General features: G+C 45.8%; 1 pseudogene; it reads right to left on the bottom strand.

Moving 5' to 3' along the window:
* Positions 1 to 6,683: 6,683 nt before the first annotated feature.
* Positions 6,684 to 6,789, bottom strand: LOC143999781 (U2 spliceosomal RNA; annotated as a pseudogene).
* Positions 6,790 to 12,183: the final 5,394 nt, after the last annotated feature.

Raw genomic sequence — 12,183 nt, 5'->3', positions numbered from 1 at the left:
GGACATTTTAGTCAGTAGGGGGTGGATTTGTACTGGGAGGAGAAGAAATTTAAATTTTGGGGGTAAGAATGCAGATTAATAATGCTCAGACATAATATGGAGAAGGCAGGATGAAGTTTGGCATGTTTGTCTTGGGCTCTAGATGACCTTGTCCCCGCACTGTGGAGGAGGGATAGGCTTTCCTGAAAAGATGAGTTTTCGGAATCACCTAAAGAGGAGAGTAGGAGATAGCCGGATAGATTAAGGTATGGAGTTCCAGAGGATAGGAGAGGCTCTGGAAAAGTCCTAGAGGCAAGCAAGGGAGGAGGTGAAGAGAGATATATACAGCGGGAGGTCTTGGGAGGAACAGTGAGAACGGTTTGGGCAATATTTTGAAATTTGTTTATGATGTATCTAGGGGCAGAGTTCTGGGGGGCTTTGTAAGTTTTTGTTAGTATTTAGAATTTTATTGGTTGGGCAAGTAGAAGCTAGTGGAGGGGGATTGCCAGAGAGTGGTGGAGGACACCGAGTGGTTAGTAAGGCTGATGAGTCTGGCAGCAGCATTTATGATAGACTGAAGGGGGGGTAGTCTGTGCAGAGGGCGGCAAACAGGGAGGGAGTTGCAATGATCAATGTGAGCGTTAACAAGGGAGTGAATTTGCTTTTTGGGGTCATTGGTTGGGAAAGGGCAAGGGGGTAAGGGTCCTGTATTAGGTGGCCGGGCTGGAAAACTCTACTGAGGGCATGGTCTGTTCTGGGTGTCTGTACTGAGAAGGTTCTGTATTGAAGGAATGTACTGGGAGGGGGAGTCTGTACTGAGAGGGTGGGCTGGGAAGCGGGAGTCTGTACTGAGAGGGTGGGCTGGGAAGTGGGGGTCTGTACTGAGAGGGTGGGCTGGGAAGCGGGGGTCTGTACTGAGAGGGTGGGCTGGGAAACAGGGGGTCTGGACTGAGAGGGTGGGCTAGGAAGCGGGGTCTGTACTGAGAGGGTGGGCTGGGAAGCGAGAGTCTGTACTGAGAGGGTGGGCTGGGAAGCAGGGGGTCTGTACTGAGAGGGTGGGCTGGGAAGCAGGGGGTCTGTACTGAGAGGGTGGGCTGGGAAGCGAGGGTCTGTATTGAGAGGGTGGGCTGGGAAGCAGGGGGTCTGTACTGAGAGGGTGGGCTGGGAAGCAGGGGTCTGTACTGAGAGGGTGGGCTGGGAAGTGGGGCTCTGTACTGAAAGGGTGGGCTGGGAAGCGGGGATCTGTACTGAGAGGGTGGACTGGGAAGCGGTGGTCTGTACTGAGAGGGTGGACTGGGAATCGGGGGTCTGTACTGAGAGGGTGGGCTGGGACGTGGGGGTATGTACTGAGAGGGTGGGCTGGGAAGCGGGTGTCTGTACTGAGAGGGTGGACTGGGAAGCGGTGGTCTGTACTGAGAGGGTGGGCTGGGAATCGGGGGTCTGTACTGAAAGGGTGGGCTGGGAAGTGGGGGTATGTACTGAGAGGGTGGGCTTGGAATCGGGGGTCTGTACTGAGGGGGTGGGCTGGGAATCGGGGGTCTGTACTGAGAGGGTGGGTTGGGACGTGGGGATATGTACTGAGAGGGTGGGCAGGGAAGCGGGTGTCTGTACTGAGAGGGTGGGTTTGAAGGGGGTTTGCGCTGAGAAGGGTTTATGGCTGTGGGGAAAAATCTGTTCTCGATGGGGAATTGGGGCAATTGGGGGGAGATCTGTGCAGTTGGCGATATGGCTTTGGGGGGGTTGTACTCGGGCCTTGTCAGCCGAAGAAATGAGGTTTGGCCTGTAAGTCCTCTCCTATTGGAAGACTGGGCTCTGGGAAAACCAGACTTGGTGTACTGTTTACACAGAGCGCACGAAAGTTTCTGGCAGAGTCTTTTACAGGTCCAGGTAGGAGGATCTTCCGAGAAAGAGCCCCAGATAAACCTGAAGGTTGGCTAACACTGCCCGCCGTGATGGGTGAAGGCTGGAATTTGTCTGTTTCAGCAATTCCTGCGGCGGGGACAGGTAAGGGAAGTTAATCCTATATATATATATATATAAATTATATGATGGATTTCTTCATTTGAGTAGTTGTATGTCTTACCTGGTTTCCCCCCTAGAGGGAGTAAGAGCAGCCTGATGCATACTTACATGCCTTTTCAGTACACACGCTCAGTGAAGCCTGGTTCTCCAGCTGTCTCACGTCTCCACTGCAGTCCCTGCCACAATAGAGGTAATACAGGGGTCCCACATAGTCTGGGGGTCCCACGCAGCTCCGATGGAGTTTTTCTTTCCCCCCTGGATTCCGCGGTCCCCGTGCACGTGCGCCAGGCGCGTTCCTGGACTAATGGAGGAGAAGGGAGTGTGGTTGTGAGCCGTGCACGTCAGTGTACTGCGCAGGTGCCAGGCGGCAGATTTAAAAAGCCCAGAGTGTCAGGGGACTGTAAGTGGAGACACAGGAGCTGTGGGCAGTAAGCATCCATGGGGATTGGATCCAGGGAAACCTTAGACACCTACTCAGCATCAGGTTGTGCAGTTTAAGCATATATATTTATTGTGAGACTTTAAGCACAACAGTGATTGCACTTGTACTAGTACCTCTGCTTTACAGCTTAGAACTATGTCTCCTCGTAAGAGGGTCTCAGGGGGAGGTAACAAGGGCACTGGTAAATCACCGCCTAGGTCCAGGGGTTCTAAAAATGCCTGTAAGTTACCATCCCCCCCTGCAAGACTGGAGCCAGCCTCTCAAGACGAGTCAGTGCCCCTGTCAGGTTTTGCAGCCTCTCCTAATGTCCCAGCCCCGGTTTATGTCACTGAGGACTCCCTTAGGGCTACATTGGAGGGTTTTGAAGGGAGAATAATTAATTTTTATTTCTGCTTCCCTGAAAGATAGCAGGAAAAGGGGTAGATCCCCTCCCTCTGCTGAAATTCCTCTCTCAGATGATTCTTCTGACAATGAGGAGAGATCCCTATCTTGGGACAGGGATCATGAGCAGTCGGATGAATCAGAGGAAGAGGAGAGAGTCCCCTCCTCCCAGGCACTCAGAAAGCAGGTGCAGTATTATACTGAATTGGTGCGTACCACATTCAGAATGCCTGCTACGTCCTCTGTTTCTTCCCTGGGAGTCAGGAAAGCCCCACAGACTGCCTATTCCTTTCCAATTCATCCCTTAATAGATGAATTGTTGTATGAGGATTGGGGACATTCCGATAAACTGTTTGCTCCTCCTAAAAGGTTTTCTATGCATTATCCTCTGGAGGAAAGTTTCACCAAGAAGTGGGGGGTCCCATCTGTTGATGCGGCTGTTTCTTGTGTGAATAAAAACCTGACCTGTCCTTTGGATAATGCTCAGGTATTTAAGGATCCAACTGATAAGAAGCTGGAAACTTTGTTGAAAGCCTCCTTTTCCATGACTGGCGCTGTAGTGCAACCTACAGTCGCAGCCGTGGGGTTGTGTCAGTTCCTCAAGGAACAGGTTAAGCAGATGCTTGGGCTCCTTCCCAATGAGGAAATAGAAAATTATGCAGAAATACCTTAAATTCTGTGTTTTATGATTGATGCGGTTTTGGATTCTGTCCAACAAGCATCACGTTTGTCCCTCATGTTGGTACACATGCGTAGGGCCCTATGGCTAAAGAATTGGGCAGCTGAGCTGTCATGCAAGAAGCATTTGATTGGGTTCCCGTTTAAAGGGGAACGTTTGTTTGGAGAAGAATTAGACAAATTTGTCCAAAGATTTCAGGGGGTAAGTCTACTCTCCTTCCAGTCAAAAGGAGCAAACGTCCTTCATTCAGGCGTGCTCTCTCTCCCGGAGCATCAAGCTCTAAGCAGTGGCGACGGCCTTCTCAACCCTCCTCTACAGGAAAGGCTCAGGGCCGAGCCCAGGGGCAGAAGAAGAAGACTTGGGGGTGAAAGCCTGCCAAGCAGAGCCCAAAAGCTTCCTTGTGAAGGGGCGCCCCCGCTCGGCTGAGTGGGGGGAAGGCTCCTGCAGTTTGCAGGAGCCTGGCGGGAAGAGATCCGGGAAAAGTGGGTGATCTCTTCGGTATCTCTGGGCTACAAGCTAGAGTTTCAGGAGATTCCACCTTCTTGTTTCCTAAAGTTAATGATCCCCAGGGATCCAGTAAAGCAAAAAACGCTATTTCTGGCCTTAGATCACTTACTATTCCAGGGGGTGATAGTAGAAGTGGACCCAAAAGATCAGGGTTCGGGGTTTTACTTGAATCTCTTCATCGTTCCAAAGCCAAATGGAGGTGTCAGTTTACCCCACCTTGAATCCAAGGGGGGGGGGGGGGGTGTCTCTGAGTTATATGTCTGTTGTAACATGTGCTTGAATAAAGGAGTTTGATGTTGTTGTTCACCCTACAGTGAGTTATGGCTGGTGACTGGGTGAGCTAAGGGGTCTTGGATAGTGCTGGTTCTGGACAGAGGAAGCATTTACGGCAGACATAGACCTGTTGAGGACGGGGATTTGTCACAGGGACAAAGGGTATGACTTGGTCCACCTAGCTAGAAGGCCTGGGGGACCCCTCTCCTCATAGCCAGCCCAAAGAGAGACCCCCCCAGGTTCAGGGGAGGAAGTAACCTAAGGGCCACTCATCCTCCCTGTAGACTTCAGAGCAAGACCATGGACTCACACCGTCCCTCCATCCAGTGAGGAAAAACAAACCACACACACACAGAAGAATAAATAAAATAAATAAATAAATACAAAGTGCACCAGTTAGGCCCTGAGGCCTGATAACAAAAAATGCCCCAGACTTAGCCAGAAGGCCTATCTCTATAAGGCACAGTGCAGAAAAAGGTTTTAGTGCTGTGGTGTGATCATGGGCCTTTTCATACTGTGGGGTCCCACACCAAAATGTTACTAAGAGCACCCCTAGGGTGACCACTCCTCAAGAGGCACAGACATGGCAGACTCTCTGCCTTCCCAGCCCATGGCTAGACAAGGTAGATCCACTCAAACCAGAAGGAACTGAGCCTCTCAAGTCTTGAATTACTACCATGCCCCAACTGCCAGTTGGCACCCCAGTTTATGTTCCAGTCGGTACTAGCCTTCAGAGCCCCCATCATAGAAGCAGGGATACTATATTTCCAGTGATCCCAGCCCCCCAGGAATGACGGCATAGCACCCCTACTGGAAACGGAAAAGAACAGATACTAAGCAAAACCAAAAAAATCCCCAGCTCAAATTACCAACCAGCCTGCAACCAACCAAATCATCCAATCTAACAGTATGAGTTAAAAATAGGGAGTTAGTTTGCACACATTTACAAATACATGCATAAGTTACAGAGCCTCGTCAAGGTACTGTGGTATTTTCTGTAGTCCTAACTAAATTTTGAGAGCCTCCATAGTAGAAGCACATAATGGATAGGCAGGGGGCAGGTAAACCTGGATGGAGCCCACCCCTCCTTAAAGGTATAGGGGTGCACTGGACACCCAACACATAGCACCATGGCAGCAAAGGTGTCCAGTACTTCAACAGTACACACAATTCGCCAGTTCTCCCACCTATAATTGGCCATCACAGCAAGGGCAACGCATGCAAGACAAAACCAAAGAACTACAGAAAATTTTGGGGTGCCTTGACAGGGCTTTGTAGCTTACGCATGTATTTACAAATGTGTGCAAACTAAACCCCTGTATCATACTTGCCAACAGTCCCAATTTTCCCAGGACAACCCCGATTTTTGGACCCTCTTCCCGATCAGAGTCCATCCCGATGAAAATCCCGGGATTTTCCTTTAGTCGTGGGAATTAAGACTGTTTTTGGCAAAGACCGCAGCGAGCTGCCACCGCCACGAGATCTCTTTCTGGCTTTCTCTGTGTATTCAATGGAGAGGGGAGGGGACTCCGACCCATGCTGCCAATCAGCTTCTCTCATCAGTGTACATGTAGACAATTCTCTTGTACACTGAAGTCGATTGACTGCACGGATCGGAGGCCCCTCCCCTCTCCACTGAACAAACGGGGAAAGACGGGAAATGGAGCTGCCACCAACCCTCCACCCCGTGTGTCCGACGAGAGGGGGGCACTGATGTAAAGGTGGGCTCCACTGGGGACACCAGATGTAAGGAGGGGCTCTGCTGGGGACACCTGATGACATCTGGTGGCAGGCGATGGTGGCAAGTGACACGCTCAGGGCTCCCATTGATTCTGCATTATGGTGAGTTGAATGACTTAATTTTATATTACAATGTAATAATAGAAATAATGTGCTTCAATCATCCTGACACCATAACAACCATGGTGCCGGGATGATAGAAGTGCCAACACCAGGTGTTTTGAGTATCTTTATCTGTTGATTGTTAAACTTTCTGAAATTTTCTATTGTGTTGTAGGATCTGGGCCTGCTGTCCCTCCACCCCCCTTTCTTTCCTTCCTCTTCTCTCCTTCCCTCCCTATTCCTTTCTTTCTCCCTTGTTTATCTCAGACTCAAACCATACCCCTTTGAGCCACGCCCCATTCAAACCACACCCATGTTCCTTTAAACCATGCCCATTTTTTACACTCTGCGTTTTCCTTTCCCCACGCCTAAAAACGAATGCCCTGTCCTCCTAATTATAATAAGACTCTGCCTACAGACAAAAAAGTGTCCTCAGAAATTTTTTGAGAATGTTGGCAACTATGCTGTATTTAGACAGGATAATTTGGTTGGTTAGCAGGCTGGTCGGTAAGTTGAGCTGGGATTTCTTTGGTTTTGTTTTGCATGTGTTGACCTTCCATGTGCTACTTGCTGCAAAAGCCAGTTTTAGGTGAGGGCAGTGGCCATTTGTTGTATTGAAGAACAGATACTACACTTGATCTTAGCCAAAAGGCAGAGAAGTAGCTTGGAAATGTAAGTGCCCTAATATTAAAAGTCAGCAGCTACAGTATTTGTAGCTGCTGACCTTTAATTAAAGCTCCTCTTTAATTCATGGAGTTCCCTGGGTACCCCCATTGCAACGATACATTTAACAGCAGCCCGGAGTGGGGATACAGTAATGTATTCATTGTTTTTTTTAAAGAACATTAAAAAAATACCATGTTGCAACTTTGTTGCTTCTGTTGTCCCGTTGACCTATAGATATTTGTGACAGGAGCTGTTTTTTGCTTATTCGGTAAAACAGTGCATAGAACGTGATAGGGCTTTGCCCACCTCACCATAACTTGTCTGCTTGTGCCCTTGTATGATATTCAGTGTTTGGTGACTTGTTGTAGTGATCATATAAAGATATTAATAACTGTGTGCATTTTGTAGGTACTGAACGCGGCCTTTCTACGGTAGAAGATTGTAAAAGGTCTCTACTGGAGAAACTGAAAAAATACATGAGCAGAACAGAGAAGGTTGGATCTCTGACCATTTACAAGATGAAAACGGAGGATGTAAAGCAGCAGAGTAAAGGGGAATTTAAAACAGTGCAGCTCAATAAGAAAAACAAAGTGATCATGATGGTCGGTGAAACCGGATCTGGTAAAACAACCCTGATTAATGCTATGATCAACTACATCTTTGGTGTGGAGTGGAAGGATGATCAACGGATTCAGATAATTGAAGAGAGTAGTAAGAAGAGTGAAGCCCACAGCCAAACATCGAGTGTCACTACGTACCAGATCCACCATGAAGATGGCTTCCGAATCCCGTACTCCATAACAATTATTGACACTCCGGGGTTTGGAGACACGAGAGGGAAACATCATGATGGGCAAATCATGCGGAAGATACGAGAATTTTTTTCTAAATGCGAATTCACGGAAATTGATGCGATTTGTTTTGTGGTTCAGTCATCTTTGGCTCAGTTAACTCCAACAAAGGCGTACATCTATGATAAAATTATATCAATTTTTGGGAAAGACATCAAGGATAATATACTCTTCTTCACCACCTTCTCTGATTTCCAGGAACCGAGCGTTCTCTCAGTAATTACTGAGGCTGACATTCCCTGTGCAAAATCTAAAGATGGAAAACCTGTGTATTTTATGGTCAATAACGGCATGCTGTACACTGATAACCGCCCTGATGAAGTTGGCAAACATGTCTACAAGGCTCAGGAAGTGCAGTGGGAAATGGCAATGAAAAGCATTGAGGAATTTTTTTTACAATATTTGCCTGGATTAGCCAGTAAAGATTTAACTTTAACAAAGGAAGTTCTAGTAAAAAGAAATGCTTTGGAGGTAATTTTGGATGGACTTGGCCAAAAAATTGAGGTGGTGACCGGGAAACAGTTTGAACGGGAGAAAATAGAGAGAGCTCTGTATGAAAACAGGGTAGAGGTTGAATGCAATAAGAATTTCGAGTATGAAGTGACAGAGACCGAAAAGATAACGTATTTTGATATTAAAGAAAAATATGAAAAAGCGGCGAGGAAGGTGCTGGATCTAGAAAGTGTTCGCTTAGCCTTAATGGAAGACATTAGGAAGGCAGACGATGAGGTACGGGAAGTTACTGGGGAGATTGCTGAGATCCTCCAACGTCTCCAGGAGATCGCCTTAAAACCAAACCCGATGTTTGCCAGAGATTACATAAAGCTGCTCATCGAAAAAGAGAAGCCGGAAGGAAAGACTGAAGAGAATTAAAATAAAGCGGGAAGAGAATTAAAATAATGGAAAAAAACATAACAAAATTTGAATATTTTGGTAAAATTCAGTCCGGCAAATGGCAAAACTGAAAAAAAACAAGGTGACATTGTAAATTTGGATGGTCCCAGTTATTGTTTTGTTTGATTAAGCAGTTCTCCAATGCCTCCCATCTCACCCATTTTTATAAATATTAGAGAACAAAATACCCGTGTGTGCCTCAGGCTATACTCACTATTTTCCTTTTTTACCCATCCATACCATATAGAGCATGTGATAATTAGTGAATACATAGACAGGCCCATTTGGAATTTCAGTACTTATAGTAATTCCAGCATGTTTTCTGCCATCACAGTGTTGGAGCCAATGAAATTATATCTGATGTTCTACAGGCGCTAATACACGGTTTTATGTGAGTTTTATAGGAAAGCATTGTTGCATCTATAAGAGAACTTATCATCATTTGGATAATCCAAGCATTCAGTCCATCATGAATGCTGCTGCCAGACTCATCCACCATACCAACTGTTCAGTGTCCTCCACCCCTCTCCTCCAATCCCTCCACCGGTCTCCATTCAGTGTCCTCCACCCCTCTCCACCAATCCCTCCACTGGTCTCCATTCAGTGTCCTCCACCCCTCTCCTCCAATCCCTCCATTGATCTCCATTCAGTGTCCTCCACCCCTCTCCTCCAATCCCTCCACTGGTCTCCATTCAGTATCCTCCACCCCTCTCCACCAATCCCTCCACTGGTCTCCATTCAGTGTCCTTCACCCCTCTCCTCCAATCACTCCACTGGTCTCCATTCAGCATCCTCCACCCCTCTCCACCAATCCCTCTGCTTCCAACAAATTCAATTCAAAATACGAACAATAACTTACAAAGCCATCAACAACTCAGCCCCCAGCTACATCACTAGCCTAGTCTCAAAATACCAACCTAATCGCTCTCTTCATTCCTCTGAAGACCTTCTCATTGCCTGCTTCAATGCTCGCCTCCAGGACTTTTCCAGAGCCTCTCCCATCCTATGGAACTCCCTACCCCATCTATTCACCTATCTCTTTCTCTATCCACTTCTAGACGATCCCTAAAAACCCTTCCCTTCAGAGAGGCCTATCCTTCCCTCACCTATCAACCGGACTTTCATTTTCTCTATAAAGGGGAATGCATAGATAATTTATTTAAACTGTCCTGGAAATATACAATGTATACACTTTGCTCTGTGTTTCCATTTAGTTAAAGTTTAGACCTAGAGCTACCGAGGAGATGTTTACTGATCAGTAATGATTGATTAGGAATAGCAATGGATGGAACACATGGCTCCCTATGGAGTAAGATACACAAGTTCCATGCAGAGGAGATCAATGTCACATGATCATAAATTGCTCCAATCACGCACCACCAACCACAGCAATATTCTTCTGCTTGTTATCTGTAGAACTTATTCCACATTTCATTTGTTTAGCAATCAGTTGCTTCTTCTGGTGATTTTAGCAGCACAGTTGAGGTGTTCCATCGGCCAGGTCACGGCCTTCCATCTGCTGGGCGATGGCCTGACAGAGATCACAGTGTAAAGATCTGATGGGAACCACTTTGCCCCTGCAGGGCCGCAGGGTGACAGTAACAGCGGGCACAGTCTCTGCAGAGTGCTGCTACTGTACAGGGCTCACCCCAATAGATGGGCACAGAGTCTGTAGATAAAGAGTGCAGGAACACAGGCACCGACAGCAGAGGGAAAGTGATCCCCACCAGCTACTGTCACACCGCAGAAAGTGCGGGAAAACAATCGGTGTGGGGGTGTGGGGGGCAGGAGAGACAAGCTGTAGGTCTGAAATAGTAAAAATATTACCGGGTTAATTGGCGCTACCTAGAAAACAGGTACCCATTCCAAAAAAGGGGGTCTACTAGAGAATCAATGACTGGGGAGCTAGGACACGGTCTTAGCAAAAAGCCCAGTATTCCCTCTTCACTTAATTAACTCCCACTGTGTTTAACCACTCCCAGAATTACATAAGGAGCTAAAACAACTAGCAAAAAACCCTAACTCTGCCCACAGAAAGGTATAAATCAAACAATCAATATGATAAAACCATGGGCCGTCATAAAGGAAAGGGATCACAAAACATTGATTGCAGATGACGGGAATTACCAATCAGACTGATTGTAAATAGATGCTACAAGTACAGGAACTAATGATGTTAAAACAGGCTAATATCTTACTCCAAAGGATAACTAATCAAACATACATTCTCAAAAATAATAATAAAAAAAATAATAATAAAAAATAAAAAAATAAAAAAGTCAAGTCGCCTGAGATGCGACAAATTACATTCAGTGCCAAGTGTATTAGCAAAAATAAAAAACCTTTTATCAATATAAATGAAACAGATGTGTATGTGTATTAAAACCCAGTGCACTACTGGGCAACCTGGGGCCACATAAATATACCCACCAGTCTGTGATATCAAAAGGTGACAGGCCTAATTATCAATAATAGAAAACCTTAAACAATATAAAGTGAAAAAAATATATGTATGTGTGATTGAAATTAGTAAACAAACTGGGGCCAATAATGCTAATACACTTGGCACTGAATGTAATTTGTCGCATCTCAGGCGACTTGACTTTCTTATTTTTTTATTTTTTATTATTATTTTTGAGAATGTATGTTTGATTAGTTATCCTTTGGAGTAAGATATTAGCCTGTTTTAACATCATTAGTTCCTGTACTTGTAGCATCTATTTACAATCAGTCTGATTGGTAATTCCCGTCATCTGCAATCAATGTTTTGTGATCCCTTTCCTTTATGACGGCCCATGGTTTTATCATATTGATTGTTTGATTTATACCTTTCTGTGGGCAGAGTTAGGGTTTTTTGCTAGTTGTTTTAGCTCCTTATGTAATTCTGGGAGTGGTTAAACACAGTGGGAGTTAATTAAGTGAAGAGGGAATACTGGGCTTTTTGCTAAGACCGTGTCCTAGCTCCCCAGTCATTGATTCTCTAGTAGACCCCCTTTTTTGGAATGGGTACCTGTTTTCTAGGTAGCGCCAATTAACCCGGTAATATTTTTACTATTTCATTCAAAAGGAACCCCTCTTTAGGGGATTTACTTTCGTCCGGGGGGCAGCAGCCTATGTATTGTTTTTACATGCAGGGATTTCATATTCATACGGATTTTTTATTTGTTTTGGCTTAAACCTTCCCTGTTGCTGATTAGCGCGGTTTCTTATATCTATTTCTTATAAGCTGTAGGTCTGCACACCTCCCAACTTTTTGAGATGGGAATGAGGAACATTTCATCAAAAGTAGGTAGGCATAGGACACACCCCCTGCCACACCCTCTAAAGAGAATTATACATAAAAAATGATTGGTTAAACCCACAAGTGCTTTTTTTCCTCTACTATTCCTTTATATTGACTTTTGAAATTTACAAATGCAGCAATTTAGAAATTGGATGAAAGGTTTAGTGCTGGGAAACATTTTTTGAAAGATAAAACGTTCATATTATATAAAACCATATGGATCAGACCAAAATTAGGGACAAATAAAGAGAGGAAAGAGGGACAGAGGGACATTGTTCTAAATCAGGGACAGTCCCTTTGAAATAAGGGACAGTTGGGACGGGAGCTGTGGGTATGGAGAAACGCTGGGTACTGCAACCTCCAT

The sequence above is a fragment of the Lithobates pipiens genome, unplaced genomic scaffold (assembly GCF_037356315.1).
Source record: "Lithobates pipiens isolate NorthernLeopardFrog02 unplaced genomic scaffold, aLitPip1_a1.2 Scaffold_19, whole genome shotgun sequence".
In the NCBI taxonomy this organism is placed as follows: Eukaryota; Metazoa; Chordata; class Amphibia; order Anura; family Ranidae; genus Lithobates; species Lithobates pipiens.
The sequence above is the reverse complement of the archived record's forward strand: the minus strand, read 5'-3'. Positions and strand labels throughout refer to the sequence as shown.